General features: G+C 24.9%; 1 long non-coding RNA gene across 2 annotated transcripts in view; it reads left to right on the top strand.

Moving 5' to 3' along the window:
* LOC122854538 overlaps window positions 1-19,927 on the top strand; it is a 50,987-nt gene that overhangs the window by 11,433 nt on the left and 19,627 nt on the right. For both annotated transcript variants that reach the window (XR_006373976.1, XR_006373975.1), the window contains exons 3-4: window positions 479-866; window positions 14,968-15,360. This is a non-coding gene — a long non-coding RNA (uncharacterized LOC122854538). The remainder of the gene's footprint in view (window positions 1-478; window positions 867-14,967; window positions 15,361-19,927) is intronic.

Genomic DNA, 19,927 nt, shown 5'->3' with positions numbered 1-19,927 from the left:
CGTCAACGCGCGCTTACTCTGGAACAAATCTCTTTTAATTAGATATATAGTTATATAGTCAAAGTATAAAAAAAAAAAATGCATCACGAAGACCTTACTTACATTATGGACTGGCAATGTAGCTACTTTTGTTCAAACCATTGAAAAAACTTTGTTTTTGAAAAAAATAAAAAAATAAAAATGATAAAAAGACTTAATTAAATTATCTATACCTTGTCTTCCAACATTGCCAAACGAAAACCGATCAGTACAAAATTTTGTTTTCAACTTTTACAAGTTTAATTCATTTGATTAATTAAAAATCTTTTGTAAATTTTATATAAAAGAAAACGTATTGTTAAAAAAAAAGCAAATAAATTATTACCTAATAATTTATTGAATATATATATTGTTTATTATTAAATTTTATGATTTATTTTTATTAGATATTTGTAATCAAGACTCATGAACTATATATATTTTTAATTTTTTTTTCCAGGTATACTCAACCTCATTTATGTCCATCGTCTTCTTTGTTCAGCAATTCTATTGTTAACCAAACAATCGAAGTATTCTGATATAGGTGTCCAACGATCAGCGACCAGTAAGATACGTGAGATAGATGCTTAAGTATGTGGTCACTCTTTTCTCAGAGCTATACAAAAGTTGTCTGACACACCCACTTGGAGATGATGCATTTGATGGTAAATGGTTGTAGCAAGTATGGTATCATTGGAATGACAGTCGCGTCTACCAGCTTGTAACCATTCTTTTTCTTTGACGATGAACTAACCAAGGATATCTTGATGTCATTCACAGAGCTTTCATCAAAAAGAAAAAAATAATATTCTTTTGGAAAAAAGACAACGTAGCATCAGTGACCACACGTAAGTTGATATGTCTTTTTTTTTACTTCTCTAACAACTCGCTTACTATATATTTTCTTTTTCGTTCTATTTATTTTTTACTATTACTTCATTTTTTTTGTTTTGTTTTTTTATATTTATGTTTTTACCATTACCAAGATCATAGACTTGCTTGTCACGATACAAGTCACATGAACTTTCATCACTAAAACGTTAATTTTTTTAGTGCAAAAAGCATAAAACATTGTATTGTGTTTTTACATGTAAGCTCATGTCTGCTTTTAGCAATACAAGTCTTACATGAATTATTACGGTTGACGGAAAAATAAACGCGTTCATTTTTTTTCTATGTAATTTTCAAGGTACTATATTATTATAAATAATAACAAGGTATACATACATATATCGGTGTTGTTATCAATGTAGTAGAAATTTACAGTAATATTATACATTTGAAGAGAAAAAAAATATATATTTATTGAATCAATATTTTCATTTTAAAAATTGATATATCATTGTACAAGTATTTTTAAATTATAAATTTTTTAAAATAACTTGACCATTTTTTTAGAGCTTTTTCCCTTTTAAAGTAAGAGCTTATAATAATGTCGCATTTTCTTCTTGAGACGTTTAGCTTTTCATGTATTTCTTTTGGTTATTTATTTAATTTTTTCCTTGGAAAATTTTTTAAATAAATAATGAAAAAAAATAAAATATACAGAGTACAAAATTGAGAAACTATAAAGTCATTCACTTTGATCAATACTACAATAGCAGGTCAAAGTTAATAGAAAAAAATTATTTATAAAGTTTGAAACTCGTAAAATAAATAACTAAAGCGAAAAAAAAAAAAACTAATCATTAATTCAAAGCACTAAAATACATTTCGTCATGCATTTGAGTTTTGCAAAGGTGTTGGCATTAAAATGTACAAATTGGTGAATTTTCGAAGGTGTGAAAACTAGGTACCAAGCTTCATGCTTGGGTAACATCTTGGGCTATACAATTTGGTACACCATTAAGAGGTTTCTTGGTTACTTACTAAAGCTCCATTGCACCATCTGTATCCAAATGAGTGCTAATGCAAAAACATTGCAATGAAGTTGAGTCAAACAGGTGTATATTTAAAATGATGATTGATTAAAATTTGCATTTGACTAAATTGTTGACATGACACACATATTATATACTCTTTTTTTTTTTTTTTTTTTTTTTTTTTTTATTTACACTCTGTTTAATTTTACATTTTACAAATTGAATGTTTGCACAATACACGACAACTTTAAATTTAAAAATAATTTTTTTTTTATTCTTTTTTTAATCACATTTATATATACGTATATTATTTTATTATCTGATTATTCAAACAATATAATGGATTACAAACTGTTTAGTACAAAAAATAAAACACGCACATGTGCCTCCAACAAAATGACAAATACTCAGTCATGAGAAAGTACTGGTTGCATTTATATGAGATGAGAATAGAACTCGGTGACAATTCAAAATAATATAACAATTTTAATATGTAAATTTTTTTTTATATATTATAATTTTTATAGTTATATTTGTGTTGACATTGAAGTAACGGTTGCACATTTGTATAGCAATTTGCAAAATTCTTTTATATTTATCTTTTTGTGTTTTATTTTTTCATCAACATTTGTCATTTTGTATTGTGGCTCATTTATTTTTGAGTATTTTTGTGTGAGGTAGAAGAAAAAAAAAAAAAAAAGGATGAAAATTATGAGTTTTTAAAATGAAAAAATAAAAAAGAAAAAATGGATATCTGTAGATATATGATGAGGGGGTTATTTTTCCTTCTTCGGTTGATGTTGTATAGATAGTTGAGTTCTGGCTGATGGTTAGGACACATGAGAAAATCGTACATATATGTTAGACAAAGATTGATGAAGGTCTTAGACATTGCAAGTTTATCAAGCGTATACTTTGTTGAACGACGGAAGGAAGACCGGTAATGCGAGCAACACATCATCCATGTTTCTCGGTTACATGTTTGTGCTTATCCCTATTGGGTTAACCCTGAAGTTTTTTTTTTTTTTTTAAATTTTATTCACATATATATATTTTTATTTTTCAACTGGATATATATCTGAGTTTTATAATGTAAAAACTAAAAAAAAAAAAACTAAAACGAATGATTTCAAAGTGCACATAAATCACTTTCATACAAAAATAAGAAATAAACATTGTAAAGACATTTGTTTTAAATGTCATGTTGCATATTAATCGACAATTAATCGTAAAAAAAATATATATTGAACCAATATGTTTGCTTGAAAGTATTATTAGGATTTTTCTGATCACGAACTTGCCAAAGTTTACATCAAATCACGTATTTTCAAAGTTCCTTGAAAAGCCAAATTTGCCGTATCATTCTTCGTCACACGCATCAAACTTTTTTATTTTTCCAAAGATTACATGTATGTCTCTGAGTTGAGAACTGATCCACCAAAAAAACTTTTCAAAAAACTTGAGCATAGATTTATTTTTATTTTTATTTTTTTTTGTATATAAGTACATGATAAAACGTGATAAAATAATTTTTTCTTTTTTAAAATTTTTTCATTGATCAATGATTTTAAGTACGACTTTTTTGTCATTTTATTTTCTATTATTATTTTGTCATCGTGCTCTTTAAAAATTATCTCGACGAGCCAACTTAAATTTAAAATATATATATATATACCTTAGCACAATAAATGAGCCAGCAAATTTTGTCGATCTTGGTATCATAAATTTTAAATTTCCACATTCACGGGTGACCTCTTGAGTTTTTATTTTTTTTTCCCTATTTTTTATCAGTATTACTGATATATTTTATATTTTTAACATTTATATCTACATCGTTACTGACAATCATCTCATTTTATTATTTTTAATAAATTGCTTTTTCATATTATTTTATTTTTTCTGCAAAACAAAGTTATCCTTGTTATACGTTCAATGTTGACAATCTCAACTTCTTACAAAGAACAAACAAGTGCATACTATGTATATCATTTTTTTTTTTTTTTTTGTTTTCATCTTTGACAACTTTAACACCAACAAATGAATCTTTGTTGAATTTATTTTTTTAAAACTTTTTTGTTAACCTACTTAACTGAATTTTTACTTGTCGTTATTTCTCGGCTGACTATCCGTTTGCCTGTACTCCTTAAAGTTTCAATTTAATATTATTTTACGATCCGTTGATTCGATATATATTTTAAAGTCAAATAAATGAATTGTTTGGATGTTGACCAGAAGATGTTTCACTTCATTGGTTAACGAATATGTAAAAAAAAAAAATATAAATTTTAAAAATAAAAACAATATCATGAGTAAGGTCAGAGTAGATTAGATTGTCAGTACGATGACTTTTGATCTGGGTCGTTAGGAAATGAAACATCAAACTATATATGACCCCAACGCATATACGTCATCCTTTTGCAGCCTCTCTCATTTTGTATTCTATCTCTTTTACTATATTCACATACCACTCTTAACGATGTATACGTGTGTTCAATACTTGAAAAAGCAATTAAGCCACACGATAATCGGGGTCGTGAATATATCGATCTAACGAATTGTCGCTAATTAAAAGCGTGCATTTTCTTTATTTCTATACTTTTATTTTTCTTTTTTCTTCTTCTTTTTATTCCTTTTTTTTACCTTCGACTTTTATTGAATGGTAAAATAATTGTCTTTAAAAATATAGAATGTATATTGCTTAAAAGCTTCGATTACTTTATTTTTTTTTATTTTTTAATGGTCATTTTTATTCGTTTTTATTTTATTTTATTTTTTTTAATTTCAACCCCGTCATTTTTCTTTTGCTGATAGTTTATTTCAATTTTTTTTTATCATTTGAAATATCTTTGTGTCATTTCAAACATCTCTGATGTTGTTGTTGTTGTTTTTTTTTTTTTTATTTCAACTCCCTTACCCATTTTTTATTTTATATTATTTTCTACCCCTGCTTCTTCTTTCAATTTCTTCGCTTCTCTGAACACTTGTATCGTTTACCACTTTATGTTTTTAACCCCTATATTTTATTTCACTTTATACCTTTTTATATATACATATATATATCTTTATGTGACACAAAGTGTTTCTTAATTGAAAAATAATACTATTAGATTTATAAAAATAAAATAGTTTAGCTCTGGCAAATTGATTAGAGTTATTTTTTTTTTAAAACTTTATTTTTGTTTTTATTTTATTTATTTTTTTGTATATCTATTTATTTCTATAAAGTGATAAGAGATGTGTATGTATAGTTTGAGAAAACACAGGTTATATCACTCTCGGGAATATAACTAGCAATTCTCGAGAGCACGTTACCCTCGTAAGTGGAAAACTTTTGCCTCTGAATGATTTACGATGAGTGTCTCATACTCATACCCATTGTACAGTTGTACAAGAATTTCTGTCATGCAAAATACAATAAATTATATACCATTATATAAAGATGATATTTGTTGTTGAAAATGTCATTATTATTTCGAGAAAAAAAAAGCAACAGTAATTAATCTTGTTAACAAGAATTGTGATAATACAAATAATTCATTATCATGAAAAACAAAAAAAAAAAACAACAATATAATTGAATAGAGAATAGAAAAATAATTAAAAATAAAATGGAATAAATAAATACATGAATAAATAAATGAACAAATGAATAAATGAATAAAAAATGAATGAAAAAAACAATTAAATAAATAGATAAATATATACAAGTGATAAAACTAAAAAATAATCACAAAATTATTTATGTATTTATTTTTTATTCATCTATTTAACATTTTAAAATAACATGCGACATATTTATTGGATTTATTTATATGCTTAAATAATTCTTGTATATTTATGCCTGATAAAATTATATTTGTCTCTTGTTTTTGAAATTCTTGTTCTGGTGAGAGAATAACCGTATGTTGTTTGAGAGATATACCTATGAGGGGGGTTGGCGAGGATAGTAAAAAAAACGACCCTGATAAACACATAAGCACGACCGTTAACGTAATTAATAGCTCTATACCCACGTCGAAGTCATTGTACCCTTTATCTTTTGAGCTTTCGTTTAGAATCGCCTGCTGTTATTTTTTTATTTATTTTATGTATCACATACGAGCTTATTATTGCTTTAATATCATACGAAACACATATACAACTGGAGAATTTTTTTTTCACATATAATTTATTATGTTTTTTTATTTATATATATTTCATTTTTATGGTTTTAAACTAGCAAGTTAAATTAGGTCCACATAGAGTTAGCAAAACCCCCTTAGAAAAATCACTCGGGACCTTGGCAAAAAATTTGTGCAATTTTTGTGCACATATATATAATTTTTTTATCAATGATAGTAGTGCTAGTTTAAAAATTGAAAACGAGATAGCACAATGTTTTTTGTTGTCTAGGAAAAAATATAAATTGTAACTGTACATTTGTTGGGTTGAAAATATGAACCAAAAAACCATGTTAAAATGAGTATTGAAATTGTAATTTTTCAGTGGCACAGTATTTTAAAATAAACATCCCACCGAATGTGTTTCTAAAGCACGTTCAAAGTGGGTGATGAGGTGAAAGAGAGTAGCATGACCTATTCAAAGCCAGCCTCATTTTTATTTTATTTATTTTATCTTCTAACTAGAACTGAACAAATAATTTTCAAGCTCACTTTTGCTATCCTCATTGCATAAATATAACAACCAAAAATTTAATAATTATTAAAACATCATCATTTTTATTCCAACTCTTATGAAATCATTTATAAAAAATTGATATGAATTTTTTTTTTTTTTATAAATGTATACACACAGTAATAATGTCAAATTAAACCAACCACCTAAAAAGTTTTGGGGGTTTCCCTTTTTTAACACGTTGACACGGTGAATAAAATTCAATTCTCAGCAGATTTTTATCGAAATAAAAGCAGCGTTGCGACCAAGCCTCTGGCAACTTCTTAAAGATTTCTTAACGACGTAGCAAATCTGACGTTTCTGGTCTCATTCGTTTTTAGTTAAGTACACATATATATGTCGACTCGTCACACTTGCTCGCATTTAATTTTTTTATTTTTTCTTATTTTCATTTTTATTTTCTCAAGTATATACTCTGAGGTTTTCCAATTTTTTTTCTTTTTTTTATTATCAAGAAATTGTTATCGTTGAATTTTGCTCAGTTGCTCGTGCTTCATCATTTTCATATTTGCCCTTAAGCATTGGCTTCATCATTTTACATCATTCAATTTATACAAGTTCATACTACACTTGAACATGTTTCAAAGAGTCATTCAATATAATTGTTTCAATTGTTATGAATAATAGAGTGGAAAAATTTCTTATCATTAGTATTATTGTAAAAGAAATAAATTTGAATAAATACAATAGATAATGATTAAAAAGAAATAATGCGATAAAAAATGATGATAATAATAATAATACGAGAAAGTAATAAAGCTTTTTTTACTCGAAGATAATTTAATGATAAGAAACTCCAACAATGGCGTGAAAAACTCATCGCAAAATACACATTTATTCTAAAGACGCTTTGAGTTTATTTTTTACAATTGAAATATGAACGTTTTTAATGTTGACCATGGCTTCAGGATTGAGATATAAAATTCTTTTTTAACTCGGAAAAGTTGTTATGTCAATGTTTTTTTTTTCTTTTCTTTTTTTTTTTTACCTTTACTTTTGACTTTTAGCTTCATAAAGAATAGTAAGAATAAAAAATATGATGTGTCTGAATTAAATGTTTGTAACTTTTATTCTCAAAGAAAAAACAAGAAAATATTTGATAAAAAAAATGACTGTACCTCTAATTGCAATGTAATATTTTTTGTATTATACCAAGTACAAATTACCAGGAGTTTTTTTCAAAGAAAAACAAGAATAACAAATTTATTAATATGAAAAATAATCCAGAAAATGATTGTATTATTTAAACAGAAAAAAATTTAACAAACATTCATTCTTGAAGGAAAAAAAAAAGCAATTATATTTTTTTCAAACAAATGTTCATTATTGCTTAGAATATTTTTTGGCAGGTAGACAGAAAAAAAAGATACAGTTAAATAACGGTGCTTTTTCAATCTTTATATATATATATATATATATTATTTTTTTTTTGTTGTATGAGTTAGTAGGGTCAAAAAAAAAAAATAAATGTTGAAATATTTTCTAATTTTATTTGAAGCTTTTTCTTGATGGTTTTCCGGGTCACGAATATCGCGAAAATATGGCAACAAAAGGTTCATTTTCGGTCGCGTGCCTGTGGCCAACCAATATTACTTTGCTTTATTATTGTAAGGGTCCCATTGTTACACTTGTCAACTAAAATACACACGCAACTGTCCTAATTTACTTATACAACAATTGTTTATAATTTTATAATGAAAATTTGATTTAGAACTAAATCTTCAAAACAAAAACAATACATTTTTTTATTTACTGGAAACAACAACAATATGAGCTTTGTTATATAATCATTATATTTTTTTATTTGTTATGTTTCCAAATGAAAAATTTAAGCATAACTTTTTCCAAGTGGTATCGTTTGAAGTTTTATTTTATTTTTACATTGTTTTTTTCTTTTTTTTTTTGTTGGAAAGAGCTGAATAAAATGCTTGTACATCAGTCATGGTTTTAGTCTAAAAGGGAAAGATGACTTTTCAGTCATTGCTCAGTTTGTGTCGGCCTTAAGGCTTCTCATCTCTGTGATGAGCAATATAACTTTTCCGTGATGAAGCACTAAACTTTGCAACGTTTATTGTTGAACTATGTTACTTTTTCACTTATTTATTTATTTTTTTTTTATATACAATTTAAATATTGTATGTATATTTTAATAATATTAAACTATATTTCAAAATGATAAATACATTTATTTATTTTGAATATTAATAATGTGCTTTTTTTTATTATTTTTTTTTAACTGAATAGAAAATTTAAAGACCAACAAATATATATCAATATTTATATTTCCGTGTTATGACTAGATTGTATATTATGGTCATTCTTTCCATATCCTCTGTGTCACTTAAACATTGTATATAGTCATGTATATATTTTCGTGAATTTATATTGAACACTAGATACATCATCAAATTGTGTACGATCGATAGTTTTTTTTTATTATTTATTTATTTTCATCATTTCTTTTTTTTTTTATTGATTGCGACATGCGAGTTCAATAGGACACATAGTCGTAAACATGTATTCTATTCAAGATCGATTTATGGTTTTCATTGTTGTCACTGTCTTTATGGCGATGTTGAGGAAGTAGGAATGTAAATTTAAGTTCAAGCAAAGCGACATCCAAAATATCTTGCATTCTCGAAATTTTTGAATTACAATATGTACCTTTACTTGGGTATTTTTTTAGAAAATTTATAACACTTTTAGTTTGTTATTTCTCTTATTGTTTTTCCATCAACATCAGTGTCGTAAATTATGTTTATTATTACTATTTTATTATTGCAATTCATATATACATGTTTAAAAAAAAATTTTTTTAATCTATTTTTCTTACAAAAACGCATTAGTAGATATTTTTTAAATTAATCAGGCAAATTGAAATAAGTTTTAAGCTATTTTAAACAAAATGTTAGTTATATTTATTTTAATTTTCTTTTAATTTTGACAATTATTTTAAAACTTTGGAAAAAGATCACTCGAGTTAAGAAACTTTGTAAAATGTAAAAAAATTTAGTATATAGAAATACTTTTAATTTTTTTTTCAAAGGTATTTCTAAAAAAATATTTACAACATTCATTTTACACATTTACATATACCTTTTTTCTTTGTACTTAAATTACTTGCAATATCACAAGTCCATAAACTCGGTTGCACTTTTTATTTAGCATAATTTTACATGAAATATTTACTTGTACACAGATAGCTATTTTAAAATTTAAAAATATACATACCTAACTATAAAAAATATAAATAAAATTTAGAAGAAAAAAATAAATAAATAATCAATACTATAATACATTTCAAGCTGAACGATTTTACAATTACAAATTATATTCAGCATAAAATTTTGCATTTGTAATTTTATTAAAATTATGCAATACCTACTTTGCAATTAAAGAAAAAAAAAAAAAAAACAGGTTTCTTTTATATATATAATTTTTATAAATTTATAAATTTACAAGAAAATTATTAATTCAATGATTTTTAAATTAAATTTCAAGAAAATTATTAATATGATTAATTCGTTATGTAGATTTATTATATATAAAAGTAGATTCTGAGGCTGGTAAATTTACGGTTATTGGTTCATATGAACTGATATTAAATCCTCTCTCAAACCAATGTCAAATCTGGTAGTGTATAAAGGTGCCAAGAGAATGATAAAGATAGATAGAGAATTACGAAATTCTAATTAGCATATATCCTGAATATATATATACACGTGTTAGTATACACGTGATCTTTGACTTAGTTTGTCATACGATAGTCTAGCCCTAAAGATTCTTGAATTAACCTGAACCTCTATATCGTTTTATTACACGGATAATATCAAGGATATGAGAGAACGATTTAGAATGCTGACTTGCTTCCTTCCAACTAAAATGATATTACTCTACTATATTACGTTTATTTTACATGATTTGATTTAATCATACACGCATATACATATAAATTTAAATATTTTAATAAAACAATATTTCAATCGACCTAAATTTTTTGTTTTTTTTTCAAATCTGGGTTAATGGCTAGAAAACTTTTCTTCAGTTAAATACATTTATGAACAAATTTATATAACACGCGTGTAAAATAAAATTATCAAATTATTTTTCATTTTGCAACTTTGAAATAGCTGTTTATTTTACACTAAAACTATTACAAAAAATATGCGATACATGAAGAGTGTAATAAAATGATTAAAATATCGGTAAAATTCCAAATTTTTAATTCGATATTTTATACAAATATTATAGTAATTCAATAAATATTAAAATTCAAATTACATTGACAATATTATTAAAAAATTTTAGTGGTAAATTAATAATATATTGACGTATTTTTAATTGGTTATTTACTGACCTGGATATTAAAACACACAGATACATTTTATATCTATTATGTATGCCAGGAAATTGATGAAAAAATCTATAGCTTTTCCATGCTGATGATAATGATGATTTTTCATTTTTCAATTTAATTTTTAGTACATAGATATTTTGAAAACTTGCTTATCTAACATAGTTGAGTATCAGTAAATGTATATGAACATAAGTACTCAAATACAAAGTCACTAAGAACATAAAATGCCAGAGGGTTTCATGAAGCTTGAGAAATCTCGAGAAGTCGCGTTTCTAACAAAAGTTGATGTTAAAACAAGATATGAATAGTATCTTAACAAATGAGAATCCAAGTATATGAGAAAATAAGTATAGTACATAAAATATATCTACATGTATTATTTGATTTTAAAAGAAAATAAGAGGATATATGCCAGAAGCATAAAATCATACAAATAATAATAATGAAAAAGGAAAAAAATTTCTTCGTGTATATGAAAGGAAAAAAAAAAAACATTGCTACAACTATATGCGGAAGTTGAAGCTAATGGAAAAAAATAAGAATGAAAAAATTAAAAAGGAGAAAAAAAAACAGTTTTCGTTCAAGTTGGTCGATGGGTCAGTAGATAGAAAAATCGTTTGGGGTTGGTTGAATAAGACCAAAAGAAAATGAAAAATAAAAAAAAATATATTCCCAGGAAATTTGAAAAAAAATTTATCATAAATAGCCGAGATAGAAAATATGGATGAAAAGATTTCGAATTCAAAGTGAACCACATATAGATATAAATTTTTTTGCTTCATATTTCATATTTTTTTTTTTGCTCTTATAATTTTTTTTTCTATATAATTAACACTGGTATGAATCCGTCTTGTTAATATCTCTAGTATTTTTTTTTTTTACAATGTTTTTTCGTTTTTAAAAATTTGAAATTAACATTATGTAAATGACATGACAAATATTGTAAATATTATTTTAATAACTAAGAAGTAATTTTAAAAAAGTTTATAATTTTTTTATGAAAGTCAACATTAATATTTACGCTATGATTTTTTTAAATTGCAATATAATATATTCTCTCATTTCGTGCATCGCAAAAAAAAATTTGTCATAAAAAAATATATATATATTTTTTTATTTTCTTCTTTATCTTGGTTTATAATAGACCACACTTGCTGGAGAATTAGCTCCTTCAGGTAAACCGCAGAATAGCATTCACTAGAGACTGAGAGGATTTAAGTGGAGAAAGGGTGTAACCCCAGTGATGTCACAAGCGAATTGAACTTCTTAGAAAATGACTTTTCATATATATATTGTATGCCAAAGGAAAATTGAACGCACACTTGTGGATTGTTCTCATCTCAATTACTCACTATTTTTTTCTCTTTGTAATTCAATATAACGAAAAGAAGAAGAAAAAAAATAAAACAAGTTGACTCATTCATTTAATTTACTCTTATCATCTGTACTTTATCTAACTCACACTTGATCTAAACTTTTATATAAATTAGTAAATTTATCTTTTTATTTAATTTCACAAATATTATTTAAAAAAAAATTATTTTATTACTTTTTTATTTATATTTTATATTCAAATATTTACTTTTATTTAATTTAATAGAAATGATAATTTTTTCTTTTTCTCTTTTCGTTTTTAATAATTTGATTTGGTTTTTATTTATTTTATTTTTTTTCTTTGGGAAAACTTTCTGGAGTAAAAAATATATTTCAACAAATTGAAATATTCAAAGGTTTTTCTCATATCGACCCTGTTTTTCTCATCACTCAATATTATAAGAAAGTATTTTATTTATTTTTTTTTTTTTTTCACATGGATGTGGTCGAACTCATAGCTGGCAAGTTTTTGATGTGGTTCCATCATCATGTTTTAAGTTTTCAAGTTTATGCCCATCGACATGTAAAATTAAAATGAAAATATATGTACAAGTTAGTTTTAGTCAAAATACACTTTGCTTAGATTACTGTTGATTCGGGTCAGTTTGAGAGAGCGTAATGTCATCTGAATGAGAGGCATCAAAACGAGATTTAGAACTCACTATACATATAAGTTTGTTTCGAAACTTTATGGAGCGCCAAATTTTCACAGTAATTTAATTGGCATGCCATAAATAAAATATTACTATACAGCTAGCATTGCCAACAAGACTCTTCATTATAGTATCAATTTGGGAAAAATTATAGTATCGATATTTCTCATAGAATTGTCCACTTGAATTTCGCATTTGGTTGTAGCAATATTTTATGATACAAATGTAAAAATCATGATACCATAATTATAAAACTGTTGACAATGCTAGATCAAGAAATTTCTATAGCAAATACAAAAAAGAAATTTTCATGTAATTTTTTTTTTTTTTTCAAAACATGAATAATAAAAGTTGGCTTGTTGTATTAATTAAAACTTATTTTACTATCAGTACAGATGGATTGAAAATAATCAAATAACGCGTGTTTTACATGTTAAATTCAACATCTATTCTCATAAAATTTTTTTATTGTATATTTAGTGATACAATTCATTCAGGCGTTGTCCTAAAAAGTAGTCATAAATAAAAGTAACAAAAAAAAGGGCGCAAACAAAAAAATTTATATCGTTATTTTGGTACACATTTGTAGGTACAATAAAATAACAAAATAAGAACGGTAAAATGAAATATAAAAATAATAAAAAAGACAATATGCATAATTTACAAACTCATTTGATATTTTTTTTGGAGCCAAGTTGTATATTTTGAATATGTGACAAATGATGACATCAGATAAATTGGAAAAATTTCATGCATTTTGCCAAGAATTTATATTATATGGATTTTAATAGTGTAATGTTGAATATTAAATTGGTACTCGTGTGGTTTCACTATCATTGACAATAAATTATTATTTACATCAAGTTTATAATTAACCACTTCTCATTAAATTTGTCAATCATCATGTACGTTTCTCATTATTTGTTTAACAACTGCATTTCATTTGATTTTGAATTTTCGAAAAACTTTCTCTCTCTATTTATAAATAAAGCTTTTTTTTTATATTTATGATTTATTTTTTGTACAGTTTTATACCATCTTTTTAAAAGATAATTTTATTTTAAAGAAGTAAAAGTTTTGCAAATAAAATTCAAGAGTATAAAAAAAGTAGAAATAAAAAACTTGTTTGACAGTTTTTATATATATATATATTTTTTTTCCATTGACCTTTGCATTTTAACGATTAATAATAACTGATATTCGCATTTAAAATTTTTTATTTTCAACGTGATGAAAAAAAAAAAAAAAGAAAAAATAATATTGGAAATACTATAGATTCATATCATACTTTTAAAAATATTATTGAACCTTGTGTGCTAACCTGTATGACAAACTTGCAGTATTCGTTGTTATTTTATTTTTTTAAATAGTATTGGCTTATTGCCTCCAAGCTTGTCAGTTTTTATATTGCATCAAAGTTTGGATCACACTAAAAACAAATATTTAAAAAAAGTAGAAAATAATATCGGAAATTGATATGCACATTGTGTACATGTTATATAACACAGGTAAAAAACGAAAACTTTTTTTTTTGAAATAAAAATTTAATCGCTTTTTTTTTTATTATTTATAAATATAATGGTTTATAATTTTATGAAATTATTAATATTATCTTGATTAACCTCATATTTGAAGCTTGAATAATCAATAGTATTTAAAATTGAATCAAAGTTAAACTTGACAATTTAGATTACAAAGTTTTCGAATCGTTTATACATATTTAAAAAATTACTTTGAGTTTTGTACTTAGTTTGCAACATAACGCCAAACTTTGAATACAAAAAAAAAAACTAGCTTTCAAAATAATTGATGAAAATTTTTATTTATTAATTATTATACATATATAAGAAAAAAACAAAAAATTTTCTATTTATTCTCATGAAAATAATGATTAATATATCTTAAATAGATTCTTGATTAAATAAAACTCTACTGACCTAGTTAAAATATTTCATTAAATTTTATATTTTCATCTCTCATTGCCATCCTGTGAATATTTTCAAGACTGACAATTTTTCTTAATTTACAGAAAAGCAATTACCGGTATACTCCTGTTCTTTGTGGTGGTAATGTATTCACCAAGTGATGCCTTGACAGAATAAAACGTCTCTAAGGGTGCGGAGGTCGATGATTGAGAAACAGACGGAGATGAGATAAAAATAAAAAATAAAAAAAACAAGATAAAAGATGTTGCGTAGGATTGACATAAAGCTAATCCTCGCAAGAAAAAAAAGGCAAAAAAAAAAGGTCGTCGCAAAATAAGAAATGGAAATTTTCTTGTGAAACTCATGGCCTCTCTTGATATACCTGATTGCTCAAGAAAAGCAATGTTCCAAAGCATCATGTCTTTTAACAACAAAACCAACCAACAGACAGACGTAAAATTATTTTTTCATTCTGTGTTCCATCTACCACAAACAAAGTAAGTTTCTTTTTATCCTTTTTTTTTATTTAACCCGCTTATTTCAATTTTTCAATTTGAAAAACTATTATAAATTTAATACCGAACAAAGAGCTTAATAATTAAAACTGCACTATTGTAACGAGTACTTTTATGAAAATATTTCAATTAATAGGATTGAATAATTAATTATTAACAATTTTAATTTTATTTAAAAAAGAAAAAACTTTATTTAGACCGTCACTAGAAATGTTCATTCAACCATTATATTTTAAAAAGCTTTTATTGTTTCTTTTCCATGTCAACCAACACTGCACAATTTTTCATTAAAAAAAAAAATTCATTATTTTTCCTCGCAATTGTTTTAATGTACACGTCATTTTTATTTACTATATTATTCAATTATATTCGGTGAGCTTTGTTCAGTATAAATTTATGGTAATTTAAAAATTACGATTAGACTTGGTAAGATAATTTTTTTTTTAAATCGAAAAAAAAAAAAAAGTGCAGGAAGCCAAAATGATGAAAATAGTGAAAAAAAAGTAAAAATACGAAAAAGATATTCATAGAGTCGCGAGAGAATAGAACTTTTTAAGGACGTGCTTTGCGAATTTTGTGACAAAAAATAAAATAGGAATAAGGGGTAGTTGATGAAAGCAGGGCATCCGTTGGTACCGGGGGATAAGAAGACTTAGGAGTGACTTAAAAGACTCTATCCGTTACTCCTGTAACTTCCTTCGTGTCGTTTCGGAACAATTTCTCTTCTCTTGTGCATCCGTGCAACCAAAAGAATTACTATGCTCTCTCTATTATACCATTTCATCGACTTGGCTAGTCACCTCACAACGAATGTTTTATAACATTGTTATATTTTTTCCAGACCTTACTTCTATTAAACTGATAATTTAATTTTTTTTTCTTTAAATTTTTTAAATTAAAAGAAAGAAAAGTATGTGAAAATTTTCGAGTAGATTTTACTTGAAAAATTATCCTGAAAAAACAAAATATCATAATTTTCATTTCTCTTCTCTTTCAAGTGTTGAGATGTTGAGTTTTATAATTTAAAACTCAAATACTGTAAAATTTTTGTGAATAAAATTTTTTTTATTTTGTTTATAAATACAAAACAAATATTAAATTGCATATACAAAAAAAAAAAAAGGAAAAAATTATGTATGCTTTTATGAAAATAGGGGAGGAAAATTTTATCAGCGGTATTATCTGACTTTTCCAATGGTTTTTATTCCAAAACTTTCTTGTGTTTTTATTTGCAAAAAATATATACAACTTTCAAGCTGTGCTTATATATTTTTTTTTTTTTTAATGTACACCTGAAGCGAATTTCTACCTCTGATTTTACTTTTTTTTTTTTTTCTTTTAAAGCAAATTTATGAGGAAATATATTTCTCGTGGTATGCTCACACAGGTGGCGAAATATATAGTGTAAAACGCAAAGCTTTCGTCAGTACACAACCTCGAGGCCTTTATATATATATTTCTTTTTTTTTTTTACATACGTCATTTTTTTTATTTGATAAAGTTCACATTTATAAAACTTAGTTTATATTTGTTATTATTATTTTTCTTTCTCAATTCTACAATTTTTAGTCATGTGTAAAAATTCAATTTTTATATTATTTATCAATTTGCAATTTTATTTTTTACTTTCAAGTCTAAATATGGGATATAAATTTTTTTTTTTCAAACATAATCAAAACAAAATTCAATTCGTTGATTTTATTTTATTCAAAAGTTTTTAATTTACTTTATGAAACAAAAAAAAAAAAAAAAAAAATGAATTATTTTCTAATTGAAAACCTCAAGAGATTTTTATTAATTTGTTTTTTATAAGAAATTATAAAAAAATAACATTTTCATTTAAATGTGTTTCATTAAAAATAAAAAAACATTTATTTCCATTAATTCCACTTATATTAAAGACTATTAATTAAGCTTGAAATGAAACTATATGATGCATAGATTATATATCAAGGTGGTGTAAGTACTTAATGATGAAAGTAAAATATAAAAAAATAAAAAATGAAACATTATTTGAAAATGTAGATTTTATACCTTCGACAATTCTATGCTTCTGCAATTTGTGCTTTGCTCACTCTAACAAACTGTGTGTATGTATACACTGTTTACACATAGAAAAGCTTAAATATATACCACCTGAGGCGTGTATCCACCTCGTTGATCTCAAACACTGAATTCATCTCGTTCACTTTTGTGTACTCCAGTAACTTGACTTCATTATATTAACAAACATTGTTACTTTTTATTATTATTATTATAATATTAATTTTGTTTTACTTTTGTATGTATTCTCAAAAAAAAACCCACGTTACTTGATCAACAAAATCAATACACGTATATGAAAGCTAGATTATTATAATTGCACATCAAAATTTATAGGCCTTGAATGACATTTGGACATTGTACATATATGACCCAGACACACGTGTGTTATAACTTGTCAATATTCATTGTCACTTACTCTTGTAATGACCCATACTGATTGGACTATGTATTCTATTGTGTATCCCTCTATCCATATGAAAGGAGATTAAGATCAAATTGAAATTCCCTCGTGAACTATCACAACATTTTTCCCATGTCAATAAAGTCGTTTACTTTTTGTTCTATCTATTTTCGATTTTTTTTTACCCTCTTTTGTTACAAAATCGATGAGAGTTTTATTATATTTTTATCCCATGTGAAATGTTTTGTCTTTTTTTTTTTTATATTTATTTTTATGGATATTACATATTATAATTTATATAATTAAAAAAATAATTAGTTATTCTATTTTAAATTTATGTATATAAAGATAAACAGTATAGTTTTTTGTTTTATTTTTGATGGAATAAGTAAAAGAAGTATACACACTGTTTCATCATTTTACCAATCTCAGTTGCACTTGACAAATTTGTGATTTTCACATGTAACTTTTAGTTTGTGTTAGTATTGATATTGGTAGTGCGAGTAAACCAGTGAAACTCCAACTCTAAATTTTACAGTCCAAAAGTTGTATGAAGTTTAATCCGAATGACCAAGCATAGGGTTTAAGGGTGCATATAAATACAGAGAAATAGATAGGAAACTAAAACTTGTCGTTGTCATAGTTAAACATTTATAATGATACAACTCATCTGACCATAAATTCAAATTGTACAAATAATAATGAAAGAATTTAAAAAACAAAAATACAAGTACATTCAGCTTAATGTACATATTTCAAGCATTACAAATATACATTATCCATTTGCCTGAAAATGTGTATTTTATATATGTGAAGCTTAATCTTTCTTGACATGCTGACTATGTCGTATAAGGGTTTTACCCATTCCAATCCCCCGAGGTGATTTCAAATGGCTAAACGAAAAGATACATAGGATCGAATAGATATGTTAAAGAATATCTAACTGATAACAAGAGGCAAAAGAAAATTTTCTTTATTTTATTTTATACTTCCTCTTTTTAACCAACGTAAAATTCTCACGGGTTCCAAATGCCCAAAGATGTGACCCCAAAGACTCATAAAATATCCAAGCAACGCTTTATTTGTTCACATAGACAATCATTTTTTTTTTATATATAAAAATACATATGCGTTTACAATTTACGTGTATATTATACCTATATATCTTACGCCTGCGGTGACCCTTCTAAACATGTGAAATTTTGAGAGTGTGAATCCGATCATAAAAATTTTTTTCGCAAACTTTTTACAATGAAACTTGAAATAATAAAAAAAAAAAAAAAAAAAAACTGGCCTGTCAAACTCACTCATAAACATTTTTAACTCACACGAAAAACGATAAAACTTTATTTATGATTGTAAACGAAAATTTAAAAAAAAAAAATATATATATATATGTAAATGAAATAGCTATAGATGTGAATTATATTTTATTTTTATATTTTTTTCATTGAAAATTTTTTTTGAGATGGCAATAAAAAATGGAATATAAATTTGGTAAAAAAAAAAAAAGATAAAAACAAACGAAAATGTTGTTAGTTTAGCAAACAGTGAGTCGAAAAATAAAAGAGTCTAGAGAAATGAGATGTGGTAGTGCCAAAGTGACTATTAGAAAAGTCTATGCAACGAGTGTTGGTATTAAATTCATAAATTAAAGCTGCTAGAAACAACTAGGCAGAAGAATAAGGCAGGTTGCAAATGTATACTCGTAAATACAAAAGTTAAAAGGTTGATATGTCATGTTGCAACCTGAGAAATAAAAAAATAATACAAAAAAAATAAAGACAATAAATGATACAAAGTAGTTATTTTTTTTCTTTTCATTTATTCAGTCTATACATGATTACTATTATTTGTCAAATAAATGGAAAAAATAAATCACTAAGTTCAAAGGTAAAACATAGCAAAACAAGAAAAAATAACTACTTTAAAAATCGATAATTAAATAAAATATAAACAGGTATAAGTGGCTTACATGTTTATCGTTTTTTTTTTTTTAATCAAATATCTAAACAATACAACTCTGTATTTTATTTTTTTCCATTTCTCAATATACTGAAAATAAAAAAAAATCCCATTTATTTTTTTATTATTTTCATGGTA

Source organism: Aphidius gifuensis, linkage group LG4 (genome assembly GCF_014905175.1).
Source record: "Aphidius gifuensis isolate YNYX2018 linkage group LG4, ASM1490517v1, whole genome shotgun sequence".
NCBI lineage: Eukaryota > Metazoa > Arthropoda > Insecta > Hymenoptera > Braconidae > Aphidius > Aphidius gifuensis.
The sequence above is the reverse complement of the archived record's forward strand: the minus strand, read 5'-3'. Positions and strand labels throughout refer to the sequence as shown.